The 21,059-nt window shown below is 32.8% G+C and overlaps 1 protein-coding gene across 5 annotated transcripts in view; it reads right to left on the minus strand.

Annotated features, from left to right (window-relative positions):
• Positions 1 to 21,059, minus strand: part of LOC147844732 (uncharacterized) — a 731,371-nt gene that overhangs the window by 603,213 nt on the left and 107,099 nt on the right. For 3 of the 5 annotated variants that reach the window (XR_015483157.2, XR_015483159.2, XM_087248271.2), the window contains exon 4: positions 8,498 to 8,593. The gene's annotated coding sequence lies outside the window, so the exon portion shown is untranslated. Of the gene's footprint in view, positions 1 to 8,163; positions 8,391 to 8,497; positions 8,594 to 21,059 lie in introns of those variants that run through there. The other 2 variants (XR_015483158.2, XR_015483156.2) reach the window with 2 other exon arrangements.

Raw genomic sequence — 21,059 nt, forward strand, 5'->3', positions numbered from 1 at the left:
CAATGAAATACAAGTCAAAGAAAATTTTGAAATCACAAGTTCTTCCTTTAGAAATAGCAAATGCTTAGAAATCAAGTTCTTTCTTTTTTTTATTGGCATTTTCCATACAAACATGTTTTCTATATGGTTGTAGCATAATAAGAGTCAAAGGCTTAGGTTATACAGAATACAGTATACAGTAGGTGTACAGTATACAAGTCCTGTTAAAGCGGAGATTTAAGATTTGATACAAAGTATAAAAAAAACTAATTTTGAGAAAACTCTAGAGATATTGATTATGATTATGACATACTAAGCCATATTTATGATAAAATGAGATTAAAAAAAATCTAAAGGATGACAAATCATAAGTATAAAACACTGACCATGCTAATTAATTCAAGTGAAATAAAAGAAACACATTAAACAAACTTTTCTTCTATACCATGGCTACAGCAGGGCATGATATACAGTACAAATATTTAAAAAATAGTCCCCAGCTAGAGAACCAAGTAACATCACTGCATACAATTATTGTGCCTGCTGCAGCCATGGTACACCAGCAAAGTTCCTCGATTATTACAGCAGAACAAGAGTATAGTTCCAAGCAGTATCAGCCAACAAAATAGCAACTTTTATTTTCTGTTTGTCTTACACAACATTCTTACACAATGTAACTACCAGAGAGTCAGCAAGTAAATAGGGCAATTATTAAATTTTCTCTTTTTTGAAAATGTTGAGATGAGATGCTAATGGTCTAATCTGATTTAATGATTTTTGCTAAGCTAAGCTAAAAGTGCTTAACAGACCTGAATATTGATTGAATGGATTCAGTATTGGGACAATCCAACTGATTAACTGGGGGATTTGTAAAGATTTTTTCCAAAAAAAGAACTGTACATTCTGTACATTAGACTTTTAAGAATTATTAAAACAATTGACTATTAAGAATCGCCAACAAAACTGTTTGCACATTTTCTTAAGAACAAATAGAACAGTAGCTGATTGTTGTGTTTTCAGTACAAATTGTAGACAAAGTTCAGCCTCATGAGTGTGGGAGAATTTTTGCTGTACTTAGGAATAGGGGCCGGTGGTACAGCTGCTTCCTGTTGTAATGTGCGCACATACACATCCATGCACACATCTAAAACAGCAAAGTTTACAAAAAACCGTGTGCCTTTAAATGTAAAACCCATTTTACAGACAAATAAAAAAACTAGGGTAACACAGTAGTTTTAAAACAACATAATTTTGTAACATAATAATAATAATAATAATAATAATAATAATAATAAATGTATAAATGGAGAAAAGTTGGTTAGGAGAACTGTGATAAAAAACAAACAAATGAATGAATAAAATGTATTAAATAAATAAATAAATAAATAAATAAATAAATAAATAAATAAATAAATAAATAAAATGTATTAAATAAATTAAAAAAATTAAACAAACACAAATAAACAAATAAAATTTATTAAATAAAATGTATTAAACAAGCACAAATAAATAAATAAATAAATAAATAAATAAATAAATAAATAATATATTTAAAAAAACAAACAAAGAAATTAATATATAAATAAATAAAAAGGATTAAATAGATAAATAAAATGCATCAATAAATGAAGGGGATTAAACAAACACAGATAAATAAATAAAATGTATCAAATAAAAAGAATTAAACAAACAAATAAATACATAATTAACTAAATAAATAAATGAATAAATACAATTTATTTAGAAACAAACAAACACAAATAAATAAATACATACATACATACATACATACATACATACATACATAAATTAATTAATAAATAAAATGTAATAAATAAATAAATAAATAAATAAATAAATAAATAAAGTAATTAAATACATATGAGAAATTAAACACAATTAAACACATAAAATGTATTAAATATGTATTAATGTATTAAATAAATCTATAAAATGTATTAAATAAATAAAATAAATAAACAAACACATAAATAAACAAACCAATAAATTAACAAAACCCATAAATAAATAAATAAATAAATAAATAAATAAATAAATAAAACACTGTAGTAAAAGCATAAATATAATGAACACACATTAACACAAACCCTAAATAACCCTAATCCAAAGTAAAAATTGTATAAACCTTAAAATACACAAAACCTGACAACTCTGGGACATTTAGGGGCATTTCAAACTTATTTGTATATCATTATTATATATTATTTATGAATCAATTCCCAAAATAACAATATATCCAGATGTTCCTTAATTGTCTGCTTTTATTAACTTCTTGGCCCAGTTTTATTCTAAACCTACATCTAAGCGCAAGCAAACACAGAACATGTTTTAGAGACCAGGCCAAGGCTGTAATTTGTTTCAATAAATACGCTTTTAGTGATTCTCTGCTTTTCTAACCTGGTCACTGCTGCCCTCAGGCTTTTCCTAACCAACAACTCTTTCCTGTCATTACGAGCGTGTACGAGTGTGTGCGTTATGTGTGTGAACTTCTTCCAGGGTTAAAAATACAAATGGTGTGCATTTTAAAAAGGCTTTTTTTTAGCCTGTGGTGGATGCAGTGTTTTGTTTGGAAGAAAAAAATGGGATGCACGTAACTTAATTACTTCACCGTAATAGCAATTATTTAGTCCGCGCTCCTTATCTTAATTATTTCAAAAGGCAAACTTCAATTAGAAGGGCGGAGGTACTGTACGTCTCCAACAAAAACACACCTTGCAGAGAGCGTGCATGCATAGAGAAACCACACACATATTAAACTGTATGTTTACCAGATGAGTCACTAAGCATTAGAATTTGGAAGAGCTAATAGTTTAAATAGAATTTGCAGCAAACTTATGCACTAAAGTTTACATAAATTGCTTTGTGACAGAATACCTTGATAAATGTCCTACCTAAATAGGTTGCATTTTAAGGCATCAATCCTCTAAGTACCAAATGTGAAAGCTGATACTAGTAGTACAGGCAGTCATGTTTTAAATTAATTGGTATGTTCAGTGTTTTATACTTATGATTTGTCATCCTTTTGATTTTTTTTATCTCATTTTATTATAAAAATGGCTTAGTATGTCATAATCATGACTAATACATGTCTTAATGGATGTCTTTTGTTATATTAATGTTGATTTACAGACACATGATTTGTGGCTTAGTTGGCCTAAATGAGATGGAAAGCAGAAGTCAAAATACAAAAAATATATTATTTAATTAATTTACAAAGTAATTAAAAAGTCATAACTTTGAGGGAAAAACATGAAAATTATGAAAAAATGCTGTATTTATAACAATAAAAATGATGATAATCTAATATAATTTTAATATAATTTAATAAAGAAATAAATATAATATAATATAATATAATCTATTTTATATAACAATTGAATATAATTTAATAATTCATATTTTAATAGTAATATTAACTATCAAAATACAAAAATTATAAGTACGTTAATTAAAAAGCAATTAAAAAGTCACAATTATGAAGGCAAAACGTGGAAATTATGAGAAAATGCTATATTTATGACAATAAAAAATGATTAATATTTTGATTGAATACAATTTTTTCTATAATATAATGTAATAATTAAAATATATTTTATATAATATAAATAATATAATTTAATATATTTTAATATAATTTATTGATTATTATTTTAATATTAATATTATTTTTTTACAATATTTTTGTCATAATTATGACAAAATACATTTCAAAAGTAAATTTATGACATTAAAGGTCTTGTCATCTCTTCTTTTATCGTTCTTCTCACCACAAATTGCCTCAATTTCAAATTCTCTTTTTTTCTTTTTTTGTACAGTGTATGTAGACATTTTTAAAGGTTTTAACACCTTTTTAATCAACATAACATAACCTCAATCAAACATGAACCATATTTCTGTTCAGTGCATTTATATGCAAATGAGCGTGGCTTGCTTTTAGCCTAGCAACATGCAAACTCATCAGCACATTAAAAACAAGTCACATATTATTAGATACTTTTCATTTACACAGAAGCTAACAGTAGCTTATTATTAAAACATACGTTTTTAGTTTCTTTTTTATGTATAAAAGTATTAAAAGCTATGTCTGTGAACTTTTTTTAATCTTTAAAAAAAGAATTTTTCACTGTGGCCTGAACTTCCCTATCATGTCTGACCCTTCGCAGCTCTGTTGATGGTGTCGACTGATAGTAAATGACAGCCCACAAGCTCAGTGCTGTGTGTTTGTACAACCATGTTTGAAATTACCTCAGAAAATGCTTTACTTCACTGCTGCTTTACTGCTTAAATGCCGTGGTAAAACATGCTCTAACACTTGTATATCATGTCAGAATCTTTGTGACGACACTCCACTGTGTCGCACACCATTTCAACATTTTGGAGTGTGATTCTATGTGTGAGAGGAGGGGCTGACAGGTTTACAGTTACAACAGCCACAAACAAAAAGACTTGTGATTCCTAAACATAATCAATTACACTGCATGGTTTTTAACAAAATAACTCATTTAAAAATAAATTATTTTGCTTTCGTTTTGACATAAGATTAATTTTTCTTGCCTGATTATTTTGCTTGTTTAAAAGAAAAACTCACCTGATATTGACATCGTTTCTTAAAACAAGAAAATAATTTCACTTAGAGAAAAATGCCACTTGATTTAAGAAACTTTAGACATTTGGACTAGAAACAGGAAAAAAAATTTACTAGAAAATAAAAAATTTAAACTAGAAACTATTTTTTGCAGTGAAAGTGGGTCTTGGCAGTATTTCAGGGCCCCCGCCAGGTTTTATTAATAGAAAAAAACAGTGTTAATATATCTAAAACAATATCTAAAACAACATATAAGTGAGCAAGATAACGCAAGTGGCAGTGTGATATGACTGTATATCGGCACTGGGGGGATAGTGTCCACCCAGTGCCAATATACAGCCATATTTCACTGCTACAATTGTAATATTGTGTTTATACAACATTTCGATGGCATAATTGTGTATAAGAAAAAAAAAAAGAAATTCAAACATGGAGAGTCTAAAAACCCGTAAAAAAAACTGTATGAGGAACTACTTTCTTCCATCACATCTGCAGCTGACGTCAGAACAGCAGCAGCTGTTGCTACTTCACACACATCACTTTAGAGGTAGTATTTGAATAATTCTGTAGCGCAGGGATTCTCAACCGGTGGGTCGTGCCCCACTAGTGGGCCTCAGCGATCCTGCAGGTGGGCTGTGAGATAGCTTAAAATTAACTTAAATATTATACCATATTTATTTGATTTCATTATTACGTATGTCATATTAAAGTGATAGTAGTAATGGCATTTCCTGGTTTCTGTGAGTGAACAGACTAATATGGCCTCACAGGCAAAAACAGCCTCACTATTTATTACAAAAAGAAGTGCGGCTTAAATTTCCAACCGTTGCGCATCAACTAGGACTACGTTCTCAGTTGTATAAAGCAAACAGTCACGCAAATGTAAAGGTAATGATGATTAGTTATAATACCCAACTTACGCGTGCCTCACGTCTACGACTCGTACTTTATCAGAGTCACAAAATTCCGTTGATTCACAAACTATGTGTGTTCTCTTTGTGTAAACACTTTAAAATATCTGCATAGTTGTCCAAATTAACGTTTTGCAAGTGTTTTATAACTGACGCACATCCGTACAGGAGGATCTAGGGAGACTTGATGGTGTTTCAGTAGTGAACAGCTATTCCTGTCAGCGAACTCCAATAATGTCTAGCTACAAACCAAACCACCTTCAGATCGATGCGTTTCAACAGATTTAGAGGGTTTTTACTGTATTTTACATTTAGGGTTAGGTTGTTTATTTTAATAGATACAGAATAATAGATAAATAGAAGTCAGTTTAATTCAAAGCAGCAGCAGTTTTTTTGCCATATTCTCTACTCCTTTCAGATTCCTTGCTATATATATACACACACACACACACACACACACACACACACACACACACACACACACACACACACACGCACAATGTTTTGGGTTAAGTAGAAAAATAAAAGAATAATAGAAGGCAAAATGTTTTGCTAATAAATAAAGCTTTAAAATAAGCTTTTTCTCTAGACAATCAGTTTGGGTCTTCAAGACATTTTCGGAGAAAATGATGGGCCTCGAAGTGAAAGGTTGAGAACCCCGGCTCTAGCGTAATGTCTAAAGTGATGACAAATCAGGTGATTTTGCTAACATTTTAGGATTATAAGGCTGAACGGCATGAAAGGCCATCAGTCTACAGAGATTTCCAAGTATTACACTGTTGCAATCAGCAGATCACAATATTTAACTCTGAAAAAGCCAAAGCTTTACAAACACTTCCAATTACTGTCGTGTTTGTGATATAGAAAAACGCTTAACACATGCAAGAATTTCTTTTTTCTTTGTTTACTAATCCAGTTTGCAGTAATGAAAACAGAAGACTTATTAGAAACAAACAGATGGCCAACCAAAAAGTAACTCAGGATTATACAAAGAGTGCCCAACACAAAATCCATCCATTCCTGACATGTGAGTACCATCTTATACTCAATGCACTACAATTATATGGTAAAAATACAGCACTACAATATACAAAAGCGAGAGACCGATTAAAAAAATCACTTACCAGTTTAATAATGATTTGATGGGGGAGTTTTTCTCCTCTAAGGGCTTATTATGCTGTCTCTGTCACCATCTTGTGGATGGACAACGTCAACAGTCTTTGCCCTGCTCAATGATAGACTAAAGGCCACCGACACGTTGTCTCTCTGACATTATATAAATATTTAAAATAGGCACTATTCTTATAAATAAACTGCATAGTTACAATCTAAGCAACTACAATCTCACCTAAAAAAAAAGCCTCAAAAGTGCATTATTTTGTCCAACACCAGCAATATTTGTCAAGGAATAATACACGAAGGTTTGGAGGGTTACATATATAGCAAAAGTAGCTGCAATTGTCTTGCACATTGTATGAGGAAACTACAGTTATGTGATCAGTAGTAAATCTCCTCCAGAAGGCCTGAGAACACTCTTTCTCACGAGAAACAACCAAATATGCGCTGAATAAACCCTGGAAATACCAGTCTATGGATATTGGTATGGCATTTGTAGGACAAACAGAAGAGTAATCTGCTTTCATTCGGGAAAGCATAAAGGATAAACAGGATCAATAAACATGACCAAGACAACATTTGGTTGACTAACAATCATTCTAATTTTTCTTATAATTAAGTATGTAATGATGCAAAGCCCTTGTCACTCCTTACAATGCTATTATGAAATAAAGTTGCGTGCTTTATGCTGTTTCACAAAAAGACTTATTACAAACACTTGACTGAAGCTATGCAGTGAGTTTTGGGTAAAAACATCATTATACATGTGGTATCTGCACATGCTTTTCAGGTTTAACATTACTTTATTTTATTATTTAATTCTAAGGGCTAGAGTTCACTGAGAAGCTACACAAAAAAGTGTCGGTGTCGCAGAATAATTATTTGTGATGATAGCATGATAATATTCCATGCAATATTTGACATAGGTTGGTAAAGAACTATGACTCTGTGTAGTAAATACTGCTCCATCTAAACACGCAAGCTGAAGATTCACAGCTGATTACAGAGCTGGCTTTATAGACAAATGCACATGCCAATAGCATGTGATTTACCGTTCAGCCCTAGAACATTGTATCTTTGATGCTTATTCAAATCATTGCCAGTTTATTTAATTAAGACAGTTTATAATCTTGTCTCTCAGTTAATTAACAACCCGCCCCAAATAACAAGGTCATTTTAAAATTATGTGGGCGGTGGAAACACACAATATGTGTTTCATTTAGTGACAAATAAAAAAGAAGTTAGGGAACCACTATATTAAAAATGTGTCTATAGCTCAAAAACAGAAACAGCAGACAGCAGCAGACTTAATAATTTGGGGGCCCTAAGCAATTCCAGGTATGGGGCCCTAGCATTAAAACTCAAAATACTCTCAATAGATAGTATTTCTTTTTTTATGTAAATAAATAGCATGTTAAACAGTATTTAAATACATATTCATACATTTAAGATATATTTTAATATTAAAATGAACCGTTTTCTCCTTAATATAAAATCAAATGCAATAAATTCACAAATAAAACAGTTCACAAACTGTGTACAGTGAATAAGCCGTTTTAAAAGATTTTAATGTACATAAATAAAAAAAAACATTCAAACAAATTGAATTTACAATCTATCCAACTAATCTTGTCACTATTTTTCATATGAACTGAATAATTGCTGTACAGTATGTGGATCGGCGGTCGTTATTTTTCACTGTGAAATGTTGTTTTATTTGAACAGGTCCTTGATATCTTAACAAGCTCACAGTCCTCATCATCTGACAGGTGTTTTGGCTATAAAGCAGGATCGCGAAGGTAGCTGCATTTCAGTCTTAGTCTTATTTCTGTTATTTTTTTTCCAAAATGTTCTTAAAATTCTCACTTTTGCACACTGTACTCACCTCTACTCTGATCGCTGGCAGACAGGCAGCGTCTTTGAACTGCTCAAACCTCATGCACATGCAGTACGAATGGAACATTCCATTATTATGGCACCCCTGTTTTTGAAAAGAAGTAATATTGTTAAAATCTTAATAATTAGACAAATTTTACAAATGAAAGAAAATGTATAAAAGAGCTATGATTAATATAGGCTTCTTGGCATTGGTCAGGGCCCCCTAATTTCCCCCTAAACACCCTAAGCGGCTGCTTACCTTGCTTATTGGTTAAGTTTGCCCCTGGTTTAACTTCTCTATTTATTATTAAATTATTTATTATCTATTCAAATTATGAGCCTATATATATACACATGAATACTGAAATACATCAGTGGTCGAAAATGATTAGAATGCATTTGCACCTTTTAAAATAGAAACCATTGTTTCATTTTTTCCATGCTGTTTCAAAGATTAACGCTAAAGGTGCAACAACTTTCCCAATTAGTCTGCAGTAGTCTGCAGCATGTGGTCAAAGATAAAGACGAGTAATAATAAAGTTAGAAAAAAATTAGATAAACATTTTTTAATAGTAGTCTTACACATTTTATTTTCTTGTTATGTTTTTATATTTAGTTTTCTTAGGCTTATTCTCTTTATTTATCAAGCGTCAGCACAGTGGAATGACCCGCCAACTATACCAGCATATGTTTTACGCAACGAATGCCCTTCCAGGCACCAGCCAGCACTGGGAAACACACATACACTAAAGCCAATTTAGCTAATTTAATTCACTTTCACAAGCTCAAACCAACGACCTTGCTGTGAGACAACTTGCAGTGCTAACCACTAAGCCACCATGCCGCCCCGTTGTGTTAATTCGATGAAAACATGGCTATTCAATATAAAAACTTGACTTTTCCTGTAATTAAGGGTGGAAATCCTTATATGGTCGTCTCCTTATATGGTATATTTATTTAATAAGGTTAAAAAAACTGCAGACTTTTCAGAGAAAACATGAATGGACTGAGTCAATTTGAAGGCAATTCTTTTGCTTTTTCGTCATTGAAGCCAATTCTAGTATAACTCAACTATGATGGAGCAGCATTTACTAGTCATATTAAACTAATAAAAGCTACACAAAATTGCGTTCAAAATTGAAATTGACGGTAATGAAATTAAAATAATTGTTCTACGAATACTATGACTATGTATAGTCAACATATTTAATGATGTTTTTACTTTAAACTTACTTCATAACTTTAGTCAAGTTTTTTTTAATAAATCCTTCTCAGAGTTGATCTATAGTTGTGTTTATTAGCCACACCTAACCAAATCAACCAAATCAAATGGTAAAATCTTCTGTTTATCATGCAACACACTAGAATTTCTTTGCTTTCTTTGTGGGTGTCTGTTTGGAGTTTCTGCACAAGAGCGCCCCCTGGTCTTTGGAGGAGATTTACTGCTGATTTGGTTTAGTTTAAACTTTATTGTCCGTTCTGCTTGGCACAAAAAGGAAGTTGGCCTTAACACTGGATTTAAGAAAACAACTGCATACATACAACAATCAAACAATAACAACACTCATTTAGACAACAACATAAGTTCAAACCCTAAAAACCAAATTAGACCCATACATATTTCTTAGGATCATTCTTGACAACCACCCCATCCACTTCAAACAGTAATCCGATTTAAGACAACACCTGCAATTGAAATAAATTACTTTTTATAAGCATTTCTTCAGGCTATAGAAATTCTAAACCTGCGTCCTAATGGTAACACTTTAAAAGCAGACTCAAAGGGATGTGTGTTGTCTTTAAAAATCGAAATTTCTGTTATTTTTCATAAAGAAGTCAAATAGATTCTTCAGTGAATGTTGTTTGTGAACAGTTTAAGTGTTGTGTTAACAAACCATGAAACAATATTATATGTGAGAACACTCTCTATTAATGATATATATGCCATCTTTAAAGTCTGTGCACTAACATTAAAACTTCTCAACTTGCAGAGGCGACTGAGGCTTACTTGCCTTCTTTTAAATAGCCTCATTATTATTATTAAAATTCAGTTTCTTGTCAATAATTGTGCCTAAATATTTAAAATTTGAGACCTGCTTTACTGTTTTACCATTTATGATGACTGATTTATAAAATCTGGTATCTATTGCACTTGTTTGACTTCTCAGACATAAATCTTTAGTTTTTTTCAATTTTAGGATGTAATGCAACCATACTTCACTGACAAGATGTACATGACAACGACGGCTTTGTGTAATCTTAATTTTGTTTTGATTAAGCTCCCTGCCCTAATAGGTGCTCAATATGAGCTTGATTAATATGACATTGAATAAAATGAACATGACCATAAGTAAAAAATGACACATATTATAATATTTTCTCATTAAGTAATTGGGTTTTTATATAAAATATAAGAGTTTTTGAGTTTTATTATAAAATGCATATCCTCCTTTTGGTTTGAGACATTCCTAGAAATTATTTGGGGTTAATGCCATTAAAATGACTTGCCATAGAAATAATAATAATATTGGGTCTAAAAAAGGAACATTTCCCAAATATTCAAATTTCAAGCCATGTTATGGACATAAAAACAACCATTAAAGTAATTATATGCTCAACGTAAGGTCTGATACACTAATAAAAATGAAAGAAATATCTTGCCAAGGCAAAGTTGAAACATCAATTGTGCTAAATTTGTTTTACTCATATTTTAAAATCACACACTGCGTTGCCATTAGATTTGACAGAAATGTCCATACTCGCAACTTGCAACTATTTTCTGCCAGGATGTTATCCGTTTACCTCCAGATTTAGTCAAATTTTGATGTTTGGCAATGCAATACAGAAATTCCCGAGGCATCTGCATTCACAAACCTACGTAGAGTATGTTTCAGCCCTAAATCTTGCAGAGAATTGGGTGAAATACAGATTTGTGCTTTTGTTTGTGCACCTAAGTGAGGATAATCCTCTCTTATACCAGATTTACCTGTTTATTTACTGAACCGATACCGCAGCGCAGTGAAATTCAAAGTTTAAAATGAGAAGTACGTTTCCAACATGCACTTGTAGGCGAGTGTAAATGTGTGGCTATCAGCTTTTCTGTCAAGTATTATCAGTATGGACACAAATACACACATGCGTCAACAAAATAGAGTCTCGATTGATCCTGAAAGAGTGGCTAAGCAAATGGGAAGGAGAGGAAAACGTGAAATTCACAGTATATCTCAGCAGAGCATACTGAAGTGCTGAATAGCATTGGGGTGTGTGTGTGTGTGTGCGCGCGTGTATTTGGGCGAAAGAGTCCTCTAATACTGATTAGAAATAGGATTAGTGGATTATTTGGGTTTGGGATGGAGGAGAATGTTGAGGGAGACACTTTTCTCCAATCATTCTGTTCATCCGCAGATTTCTCATCCTCTCTCTTTCAGTCTCTGATTGCGCACATTTGTTTTGTGACACTAGAATATCTCCAACACTAGATGTATTTGTTGTAAATAATACAATGCTCTCGATGCGCGCTCTATCTCTGCAGTCTTTAGATAAGCTCAAATAACACATTTCCACATGGCTACACTTTGTATCTGAGAGAGCTGATGTCAACCAGTCTCGATGTTTGTGTTAAAACAGGTGTATATTTTTATTTTTAATAAAAGTGATATGATTTTTAAAAAAGTGATAATTTAAACACTGATAGTGATGTAATGTGTATTTATATAGCACATTTAATGTGCATGGCCATGCACCATACATCATGAGGGGGTTCTCTCCACACCACCACCACCAGTGTGCAGCAACCACTTATTGACGGCAGTCACAGGCTAATGTCACCAGTCCGCTCACCACAAGAGCTATAGGTAGAGTGGAAAGACAGAGATGAAGCCAATTTGGTGGATGGGAATGATTGGGAGGCGGGGGTCAATGGAGAGAATTTGGCCAGGACACCGGGGTCACACCTTTCTTTACGAGACGTGCCATGGGATTTTTAATAACCACAGAGAGTTGATTAACGCCGCCTCCGAAAGACGGGTCTCACTGACAGTATAGTGTCCCCTTCACTTTACTGGGGCATTAGGACTCACACATACCATAGGTTGAGCGCCTCCTGCTGGTCTCACTAACACCACTTCCAACAGTAACCTAGTTAACCCATGTGGTCTCCCATCCAGGTAGTGACCAGGTCTTGGGCTGCATGGTGATTTGGCTGTGGCTGATAGTAATGACACTGAAAATGGCTTTTTGGTAAGACAATGTGATGCAAAATTGGGTAAAATGGCAGGCATTTCAAGTATTTCCTTAAAAAACTATTTAAACGGGCACTTTTTAAAAAAAAATGTTTAATAAGCCAGCTCAGGCTCTTCCACTGAACAGACATGCCATTATAAACTCGCCGCATTTTGATATGATTTGTTGAAAATCAATGATCTTAACTCCCTGATTGAGTTGCAATAAGATACGAGCCTCACACAAGACAAGAAACACTTAATAAAGTACATTGTTCTGCAACCGTGTCTTAAAAATATGGAAATTTAGTTTACTCCAGTATTTTCAATGGAGGCAACGCGGTGGCACAGTGGGTAGCACGTTCGCCTCACAGCTACAAGGTCGCTGGTCGAGGCTCGGCTTTGTGGAGTTTGCATGTTCTCCCCGTGTTCATGTGGGTTTTCTCCAGGGTGCTTTGGTTTCCCCCAAAAACATATGGTACAGGTAAATTGGGTATGCTAAAATTGACCGTAGTGTACGAATGTGTACGTGTATGGATGTTTCCCAGTGATGGGCTGCGACTGGAAGGGCATCCGAGTTATAAAACACATGCTGTGGTGACCCCAGATTAATAAAGGGACTAAGACGAAAAGAAAATGAATGAATAAATGAATGAATTTTCAATGGAGTTTCGGAACTCGTCTACTGCTCCTGATGGCACATTACGTTCATTTTACACTTGAATATCTGACTATAATGAATACTGACATCTACTTGGCTGACTACATTTTAATAATTTTGAAAAGAACCTTAAGAAATTGAAATTAATCACATAAATCTTTCACCAGATCAGTGTTCCCTCTAGGATTTTTTACTCGAGTGCAGATTTTCTTATGCACGCTCAAATAAATGCTGCTGAAGTGTGATTTAGTGCATTTATGTAGCAAGTATATCTCTGACATTCATTCGATTTACTAGGAATATTTATGAATGTCTCCAATAAACCTACAGAACTGCATTGATGCATCCTGAAGTAAAGTGAAACGGCCTCAATCTCCAGCGAAGATAAATTTATTATATGCAGAACCATAGACCTTTATCTATAAATAAAGTATATGGAAACTGTGTTCATCATAACTGAAAGCTACGTCATACATTTGGTTTAGATCTCATTTAAAAACATGAAATGCGACTATAGACAGATAGATGGCTAATGCCCCATCTTTATCTCTCTCTCTCTCTCATGATCACCAATCCACTTAGTTCTCAAATACATAAAATATAAGCCCCGTTTTGTGTAAAATTGCTGTACCTTTTCAAACAACAAGATATTTATTTACCTTTGCAAGATGTTCAACTGATAGTCAGGCATTCAGTCAGTCAAGACAAGGAACAAAATTATAAAGTTTGACCGAAAGTTTGAGCAGACCCAACAAGATTTAGCCATAACCTATTCTTGATCAACTTCATTGGCTAAATATATTTGTAAAACAAGCAAAACTTAAAGACTTAAAAGTGTGACTTAAAGTGTGACTGTATTCATTTAAACAATTGTAAACAATAATTCGTTGAAGAATTGAAAAAAAAAAAAAAAGAATATACAGTGATGAAGAAAAGTATTCAACCCGTCATGTTCTTTTGCTGTGTCTAAAGGAGCTTTTGACAAGAATTGAACCAGATTTTGGTAAAAACCCAAACAATACACACATAAAAATATAACAAAACACAAAATCCTGTTGATTACAATGAAATGACACAAGGAGAAAGTACTGAACTACTGAAATGCATTTACTGTAATACTTAATATGAAAAGCTTTTTTTGGTGATTAAGTCATGCATTGCTCAGGTGTGATTTTTTTTTATAGACGTCAATAGTGTAAAATATATTGATAGCTCTGTGGGTTTTGTCTATCCAAACTGATCTTTATTTTGTATTTTCTATTGAATTCAAGTAAGATGATTGGATGGGCCATTCTATAGCGTGAATTCCTTTCTTTTTTCTTGGCTGTGTTTTGGATCATGTTTTACAGAAATTTTAACCCTGGTTTCATCATCATCCTGATAATGTAGATGTTGGACTGAAGCAGCTCATATTAATTTACAATGACGAAGGGCAGAGGATTGCTGAATAACTGCCGAGAGACTTCAGCTGCTGTCTGGGCATTTACTGCCTTTCTTCATGAGTTCAATACTTCTTTCCCCACGTCTTTTTATTAACATGAAGTACATAACTTCATTTGTAAATTAATTAGATTAGCATATACGTCTTTGCATATATGGATGTCTTTGGTTGTTATTAACATCTTGTGAACTTTCAACAGCACCAAAGAAAAATTGGTAGAATACATGACATGAATACAAAACATGTAGAATAGTTATTTCTCTATATATAATAATATAATCATATATAATATTATATAATATTAATTGTATATTATAAAATATGGTTAAAGAGTTTAATTCATCTTTGATGATTATTATTATAGTTAATAATAATAATAATAATAATAATTATTATTATTATTATTATTATTATTATTATTATTATTGTTGTTGTTGTTGTTATAATTATATTTTTTATTGATCGCAGTGGAAGTAGTGGACATAGAAGTAATTATGAAACAAACATCTGATTATGTGTTTTCTACTGACAAGCTTGTATTTATTTAAAAAAAGTCTATATTGTATAATAAGGTCTTTATCATCTATTCCCTGGTTAAACCATAACACAAAATGTCTCCAAATGACCCTTACAACACTACAATTTGCTCCAATTTGAGAGCACTTTGTCAAAGATAATCAGAAGACCAGCTCTCATGCGGACTTGTTTTAAGTGTGAATATTAGATGTTAAGAGTTGAAAGAGAGCTATTACACACCACGTCCTGTCATGGAATGTGTCATCACACCTTTTCTTCTTTCTTTTTGAGGGAAATTCCGCTCCAAAAAGTGATGAGAGCATGATGAAAGACGGAATTAAGTAATCAACGTTTTTAACCTTTCTCTGTTCTTTAGCTTTGAGCGCTGTGTGATGCCTTTGAAAGGAGAAGGCAGTCGATGTGTAGCGCCACTGAATGATGAAAATAAGACAGACAGAGAAAGAGACTTCATTAGGTATATATGGAAATTGATGAAAGCCAAGCGTAAAATAGGTGGCCCTGACTTTAGCGTGCTCATTGAAGGAAGCTTGAGACATTACATGACAGAAACTGTGAAACCGCATAATCTGCATGTCATCTATTAAATCATAAAAGGCCGTTTTATTTTCTATTCGCTCTCACTTTCTTCTTTGTCATGTAACTTAAAGCCTAAACCATGTTCAAATACATGAATGCTATGATTTAAACTCAAGATCAAAATGTACTGTATCAGAATGCAATTCATAACACAGCCCAAATATTCCTGAAGAGAGTAAATTCACAAAACACTGACACTTAAGGATTTTTAAAGTACACATGAAATCCAAATTTACAATGTTTTATTTTGCTAGTGCATATTGTTTAGACACCTGGAGTCCAAAATGTTTGCATCTTAAGAACCAATTCAATCTTTGTGCTGTGTCAAGCATTTTTTTAAAAACTGGATTTGGCTTAATGTTTTCAGTTTTTCACATCTGCAAAAAGATTTGAGATGTGTTCCCCTCTCTGTTTGGTGTGTGTGAGTGTGCGTCAGTGTTGTGTGTGTGGTCATCTATGACATACTGCAAGTATCTGCTCAGGATTTATGTACATTTGTTTTAACGGCTACAGTATTACAAGAAAATTATCAAAATGCCACTGATTTCCTGGGATAAACTTCAGGATATTTCCCACCAGGCTATTTGATAAGGAGGTAAACTGATGAGGAGGTGGAAATTATAGAATTGAAAAAAAAAAAAAGTTCAATTTTCTTTTTTTTCTTTTTTTGGAGTGAGGAAACTGCTTGAGTTGACTTGATCTATTGCACAACTTTTTTAGTGCAATAGATTAATATGCATCGGACTACAAGACTCAAAAGTGTGCAAGGTGTGCAAAGAGCTTTAGACTAAAATCTAAAGTCACCTGTTTATTTTATTAATCTTGAAACAAAATTGACCTATTTGCTTCCGCTCTGGAATAGCAGTGCATCTCTGATGACATCAGCTTGACAACTTTTGGTGGAAATATGCTTAGCCACGCCCCTCCAGCCTTAATTTGCTGCGAACTAAAGTTGAGAGGAGAAGCACAAAAATAAAACCCACCCCCTACTTAATAGTAGGTTGCCGTTGGGTATATGCCATTATACTGGAATAAAAGTCTGCAGCAATTTCTGGTTCATCCAGACTTTAAGACGTGCATTATTTTCATGAAAGACCTAGTTTAAGGTGGCTCCATTACAATTTATATTGTGCAGCATTTTTTGTAAATCTTAATGGTCTACAAATTTAAAAACATCTACCTACCTGACAAAAGTCTTGTTGCTTCCTCAAGTTTTAGGAACAACAAATAATAACTTGACTTTGTTGATCCTCTGGTATTAGAATTGGCTTATATGAAAGTCAAAGGCCTCTATATTACAGTTGTTTTACCAAAATAAAATATGAAAATATGTCTTGGTTTTTAATTATTTAATTAGGACAGCAAGGTATGACTTTGCTTATACAAAAGTCTTGTAAATTAACAGAAATAATGTACAGTATAGAATGTAAAATCATGGTGCACTGGAAAAAGAATTATTAGGGTGTATGACTCCCATGAGGTTGGATGACTGCATCTATACATCTCTTGACTCAAACAACTTATTAATAAAGTCATCTTGAATGGCAAAGGCAGTGTTCTTGCAGAGTTCCTCAAGATTCTATGGATTCATCTTCAATGCCTTTTCCATCTTACCCCAGACATGCTCAATAACGTCCATGCCTGGTGACTGGGCTGGCCAATCCTGGAGCACCTTGACCTTATTTACTTTCAAAAACTTTAATGTTGAGGCTGAAGTATAAACCGGAGCGCTATCCTGCCTGCTGAAGAATTGCTGCTCCCACACGCCCCCATACTGAATGTAACCCCAAACTATGATTTTTCATTCACCAAACTTGACTGATTTCACTTAGAATCTTGGGTCCATGTGAGTTCAGTATTTGTGATAATTGAGATGCAGTATAACAGATGATTCGTTTGAAAAAATGCCACATTCCAAATGATCAACTAGATGACACAACTGGGATCGATGACAAGACTTTTATCAGGTAGTGTGTGTGTGTGTATTGCATATTATATATATATATATATATATATATATATATATATATATATATATATATATATATATATATATATATATATATATATATATATATAATGTTGTTGTTTTTTAATCACTGTCGAAATGCCTGTCTACAAGTCACAAAAACATACAAACTTTTATAAACTTCTATGAAAAGATTGAGAATATGTACATACTTGAATCTATTGGTTTAATAAAAAAATAATTAAAATGTAGTGATTTTAACATAATTTGTTTGTTTAAAGTCAGCATTGTTTACAACCACTTAGCTTAAGAAAAATTTGTTAATTCAAGAAATCATCTTTGAAATTTTTTTTTTAGTGAATAATTTTCGTGTTATTGCATAAAACAATTCAATTTTGCTCATTAATAGTGATTATTTGTTCATTTTTATGAAAAAAAAAATTTAATTCTATAAAAAAAATTACAAATTATCAGTTATTACTTGGTGACTGTAATTATAGATTTTTTATTAGAACAATATAAAAAATGCATTCAAAATATAAGTATGCTTACAACATGTTGGCTAAGCGGTCTTGTTTGTTTAGCTACATTTATTTTTGTATGGAAAGTCTCTTTTTTCCTATTTCCTCTAACAAATGACATTTCACATATACAATATTTAACATTTTTCCATCACACGGAGATATGTTTTGGATTTTTCAGGTCCTTTTGCAAGACAATCAAAGCTCTAAGTGACAGTTTAAGAGAAGTTTCCTCCCGTCAACAGCCCAGGTGTGTGTGTGTGAGTGTGAGTGTGTGAGAGAGAGAGAGATGATGCGTAGGTGAAAAAAATTTACTCTTAATGCTTTCAATACATACTCAGTCTTGTGGCGAAGCTTTATTAGACCACAAACTGACATCAACCTCAATCCTATGTGTGTGTGTTTGTGGGGGAGCAGGTGTTAAGAGAGGAAGGCAGTTTTGAAGAACCTTTAACAGGGGTTTAAAAAGTAAGAAAATAGTTTCTGCATTTTCCTCCCCATTTAACATGTGCGCATGCTAACAGAACAAACATTCTGACATATCGTAAAGCCAACCCGCATCGCCCTCCACTGAATCACTGGGATGGGGAAGTCATTTCGTTTTTGTGTGCACTTGCTCCAACAAAGGATGTCTTAGGAGCTTGTGTTCACTTTTTTCAGGCACACAAACACTGAGCTTTTTAATCACTGCGGGAACAAAGAATAGATTTGTTGCCGGCTCTTTGGTGCTTATACTTTAAGCCTTGGATGTCAAACACACACCTGTCGCTCTCCAGAAAAATCACTTTTGGGCATTACCTTGAGCTCGTGTGCAACAATAGCGATGATTAGTGGTGTTTGCTAAGGCAAGCATTACTGTTATGATTCCTCATACTCAGTAAGGAGTTGGAGATTTGAACATACCACTATAAGCATTTAAATCTGAAGTGTAACTCTTTAAGCAATGATCAATGGATTTAAAGGAAACCTCAAACAAGAGATTCCCTGTTTGTGTACTTAAAATACATTCAGTTAAATAGAGTTAAGCATTCATTTGGTTGTTAAAGCTAAAAAGAGACAAAGGATGGTAGGGAAAAATATAATTTAATGCTGTGCTTCTTGTTGGTCTGAGACCCACTTCAAATCGTATCTCAGCCAGGCAGTGAAGATTGCTGTCATTTAAAGAAATCAGATCTTAAACGCGCTGATATTGTTTGACAATTAACCGAAAGCACTGGGGCTAGTCAACTACATTTAAAAGTATGTATGCATATACCCCATTGGCCCCACAATTTATTGCAATGGCATGAAAACACTGAATAAATATGAAACCAAATATATAAAAGTTCCAATGGAGGCATTTGTTCTTAGAGTCTCACTTCAAGGGACCAAATCCGAATTTTCATCAATGTCAAAAGTCCTAAAAAATGTAATAAATATAATCAACCATTTAAAGAAATAAGGTGTCATTTGCATTTAAAAATACATTAATCATATGTGCAAAAGTGGGAAAATATTAAGCAATGCTTAATTTAACTGTCAGGATTTTTTTTACGAATTAAACACAACCAGAGGTAGATCAAAAGTAAAATGACGGAAAGAGCAGTTGTTATAAATGAACTGTATTCCATCATATTACGGCAAACACCAGGTAACAGAGAACATTATTCACATGATAAACCATTAAGTGAATCAGAGACTGTGTAGCATTTCAAAGAATTATTTTGTATATCTTAATCCCTACACTGAAGCATTTCTTCAATTGGGCATTTGTTGAGTCTTTTTTTTTTTTTTTTTTTTTTTTGAATGGACATGAATGGAGGATAGGCCTAATAATTTTTTTTATTTATTTAAATATGCAAATGATATTTCACTTCTTGGCCACTTGTACAAAAGTGGAACACAGGGGAGAAACTTTATAGAGAGCAGTCTAATGTTAAAAATGGTCTCTATTCATCAAAGTGGCATTTGACATTCCCCCACTTTACAACAATCTCATTGCAAATCAAAAGGAACGCATAACTGTCTGATAAATCATCTTTGAAGACTATTTTCTATAATCAACTTTTCTTTTCTGGAAACTGACATCCTCACCCATTCAAATGTTCACTGTTGTGTAAAAAGTTACTTTGGTCACACTTTATTTTGATGGTTCGTTGTTTGTATTAAAGTTACATTGCATCTACATGCCAACTAATTCTCATTACATAAAAAGTAGACTGGGGTTAGGGTTAGGGTTAGGGTTAGTTTAAGTTGACATGTACTTGCAAAGTTTCTTATAGTCAGTTAAACGTCTGTTGAAGGAGCCGTATCAACAGATGTTAAGCAGACAGTCTACTAATGATCAAATGGACCATCAAAATAAAGAGTTACCATTACTTTTGAAAATAATGCATTACGATATTGTGTTAATAAAGAAGCTCTGCAATTACCAACGCATTGTATAACCTACACCTTCATTTACCTTTAAAAAACACATAAAAATAATAAGATTTTTTATTTATTTTTTTTTTTACTTGAGAGCTTTGCATGCTGTATATACAAATTATTTAAAGTTTGAAGCAATGTTTGCTACTTTCGGTCTTAAATAAATTTAAATAAAATCCCTGACCATTGAGCCAATCCCCTTTCCGTCGAGGTGTTCAAAATAATGAGAATACTTCCA

Source organism: Danio rerio, chromosome 4 (genome assembly GCF_052040795.2).
Source record: "Danio rerio strain M-AB ecotype USA chromosome 4, GRCz13ab, whole genome shotgun sequence".
Lineage (NCBI taxonomy): Eukaryota > Metazoa > Chordata > Actinopteri > Cypriniformes > Danionidae > Danio > Danio rerio.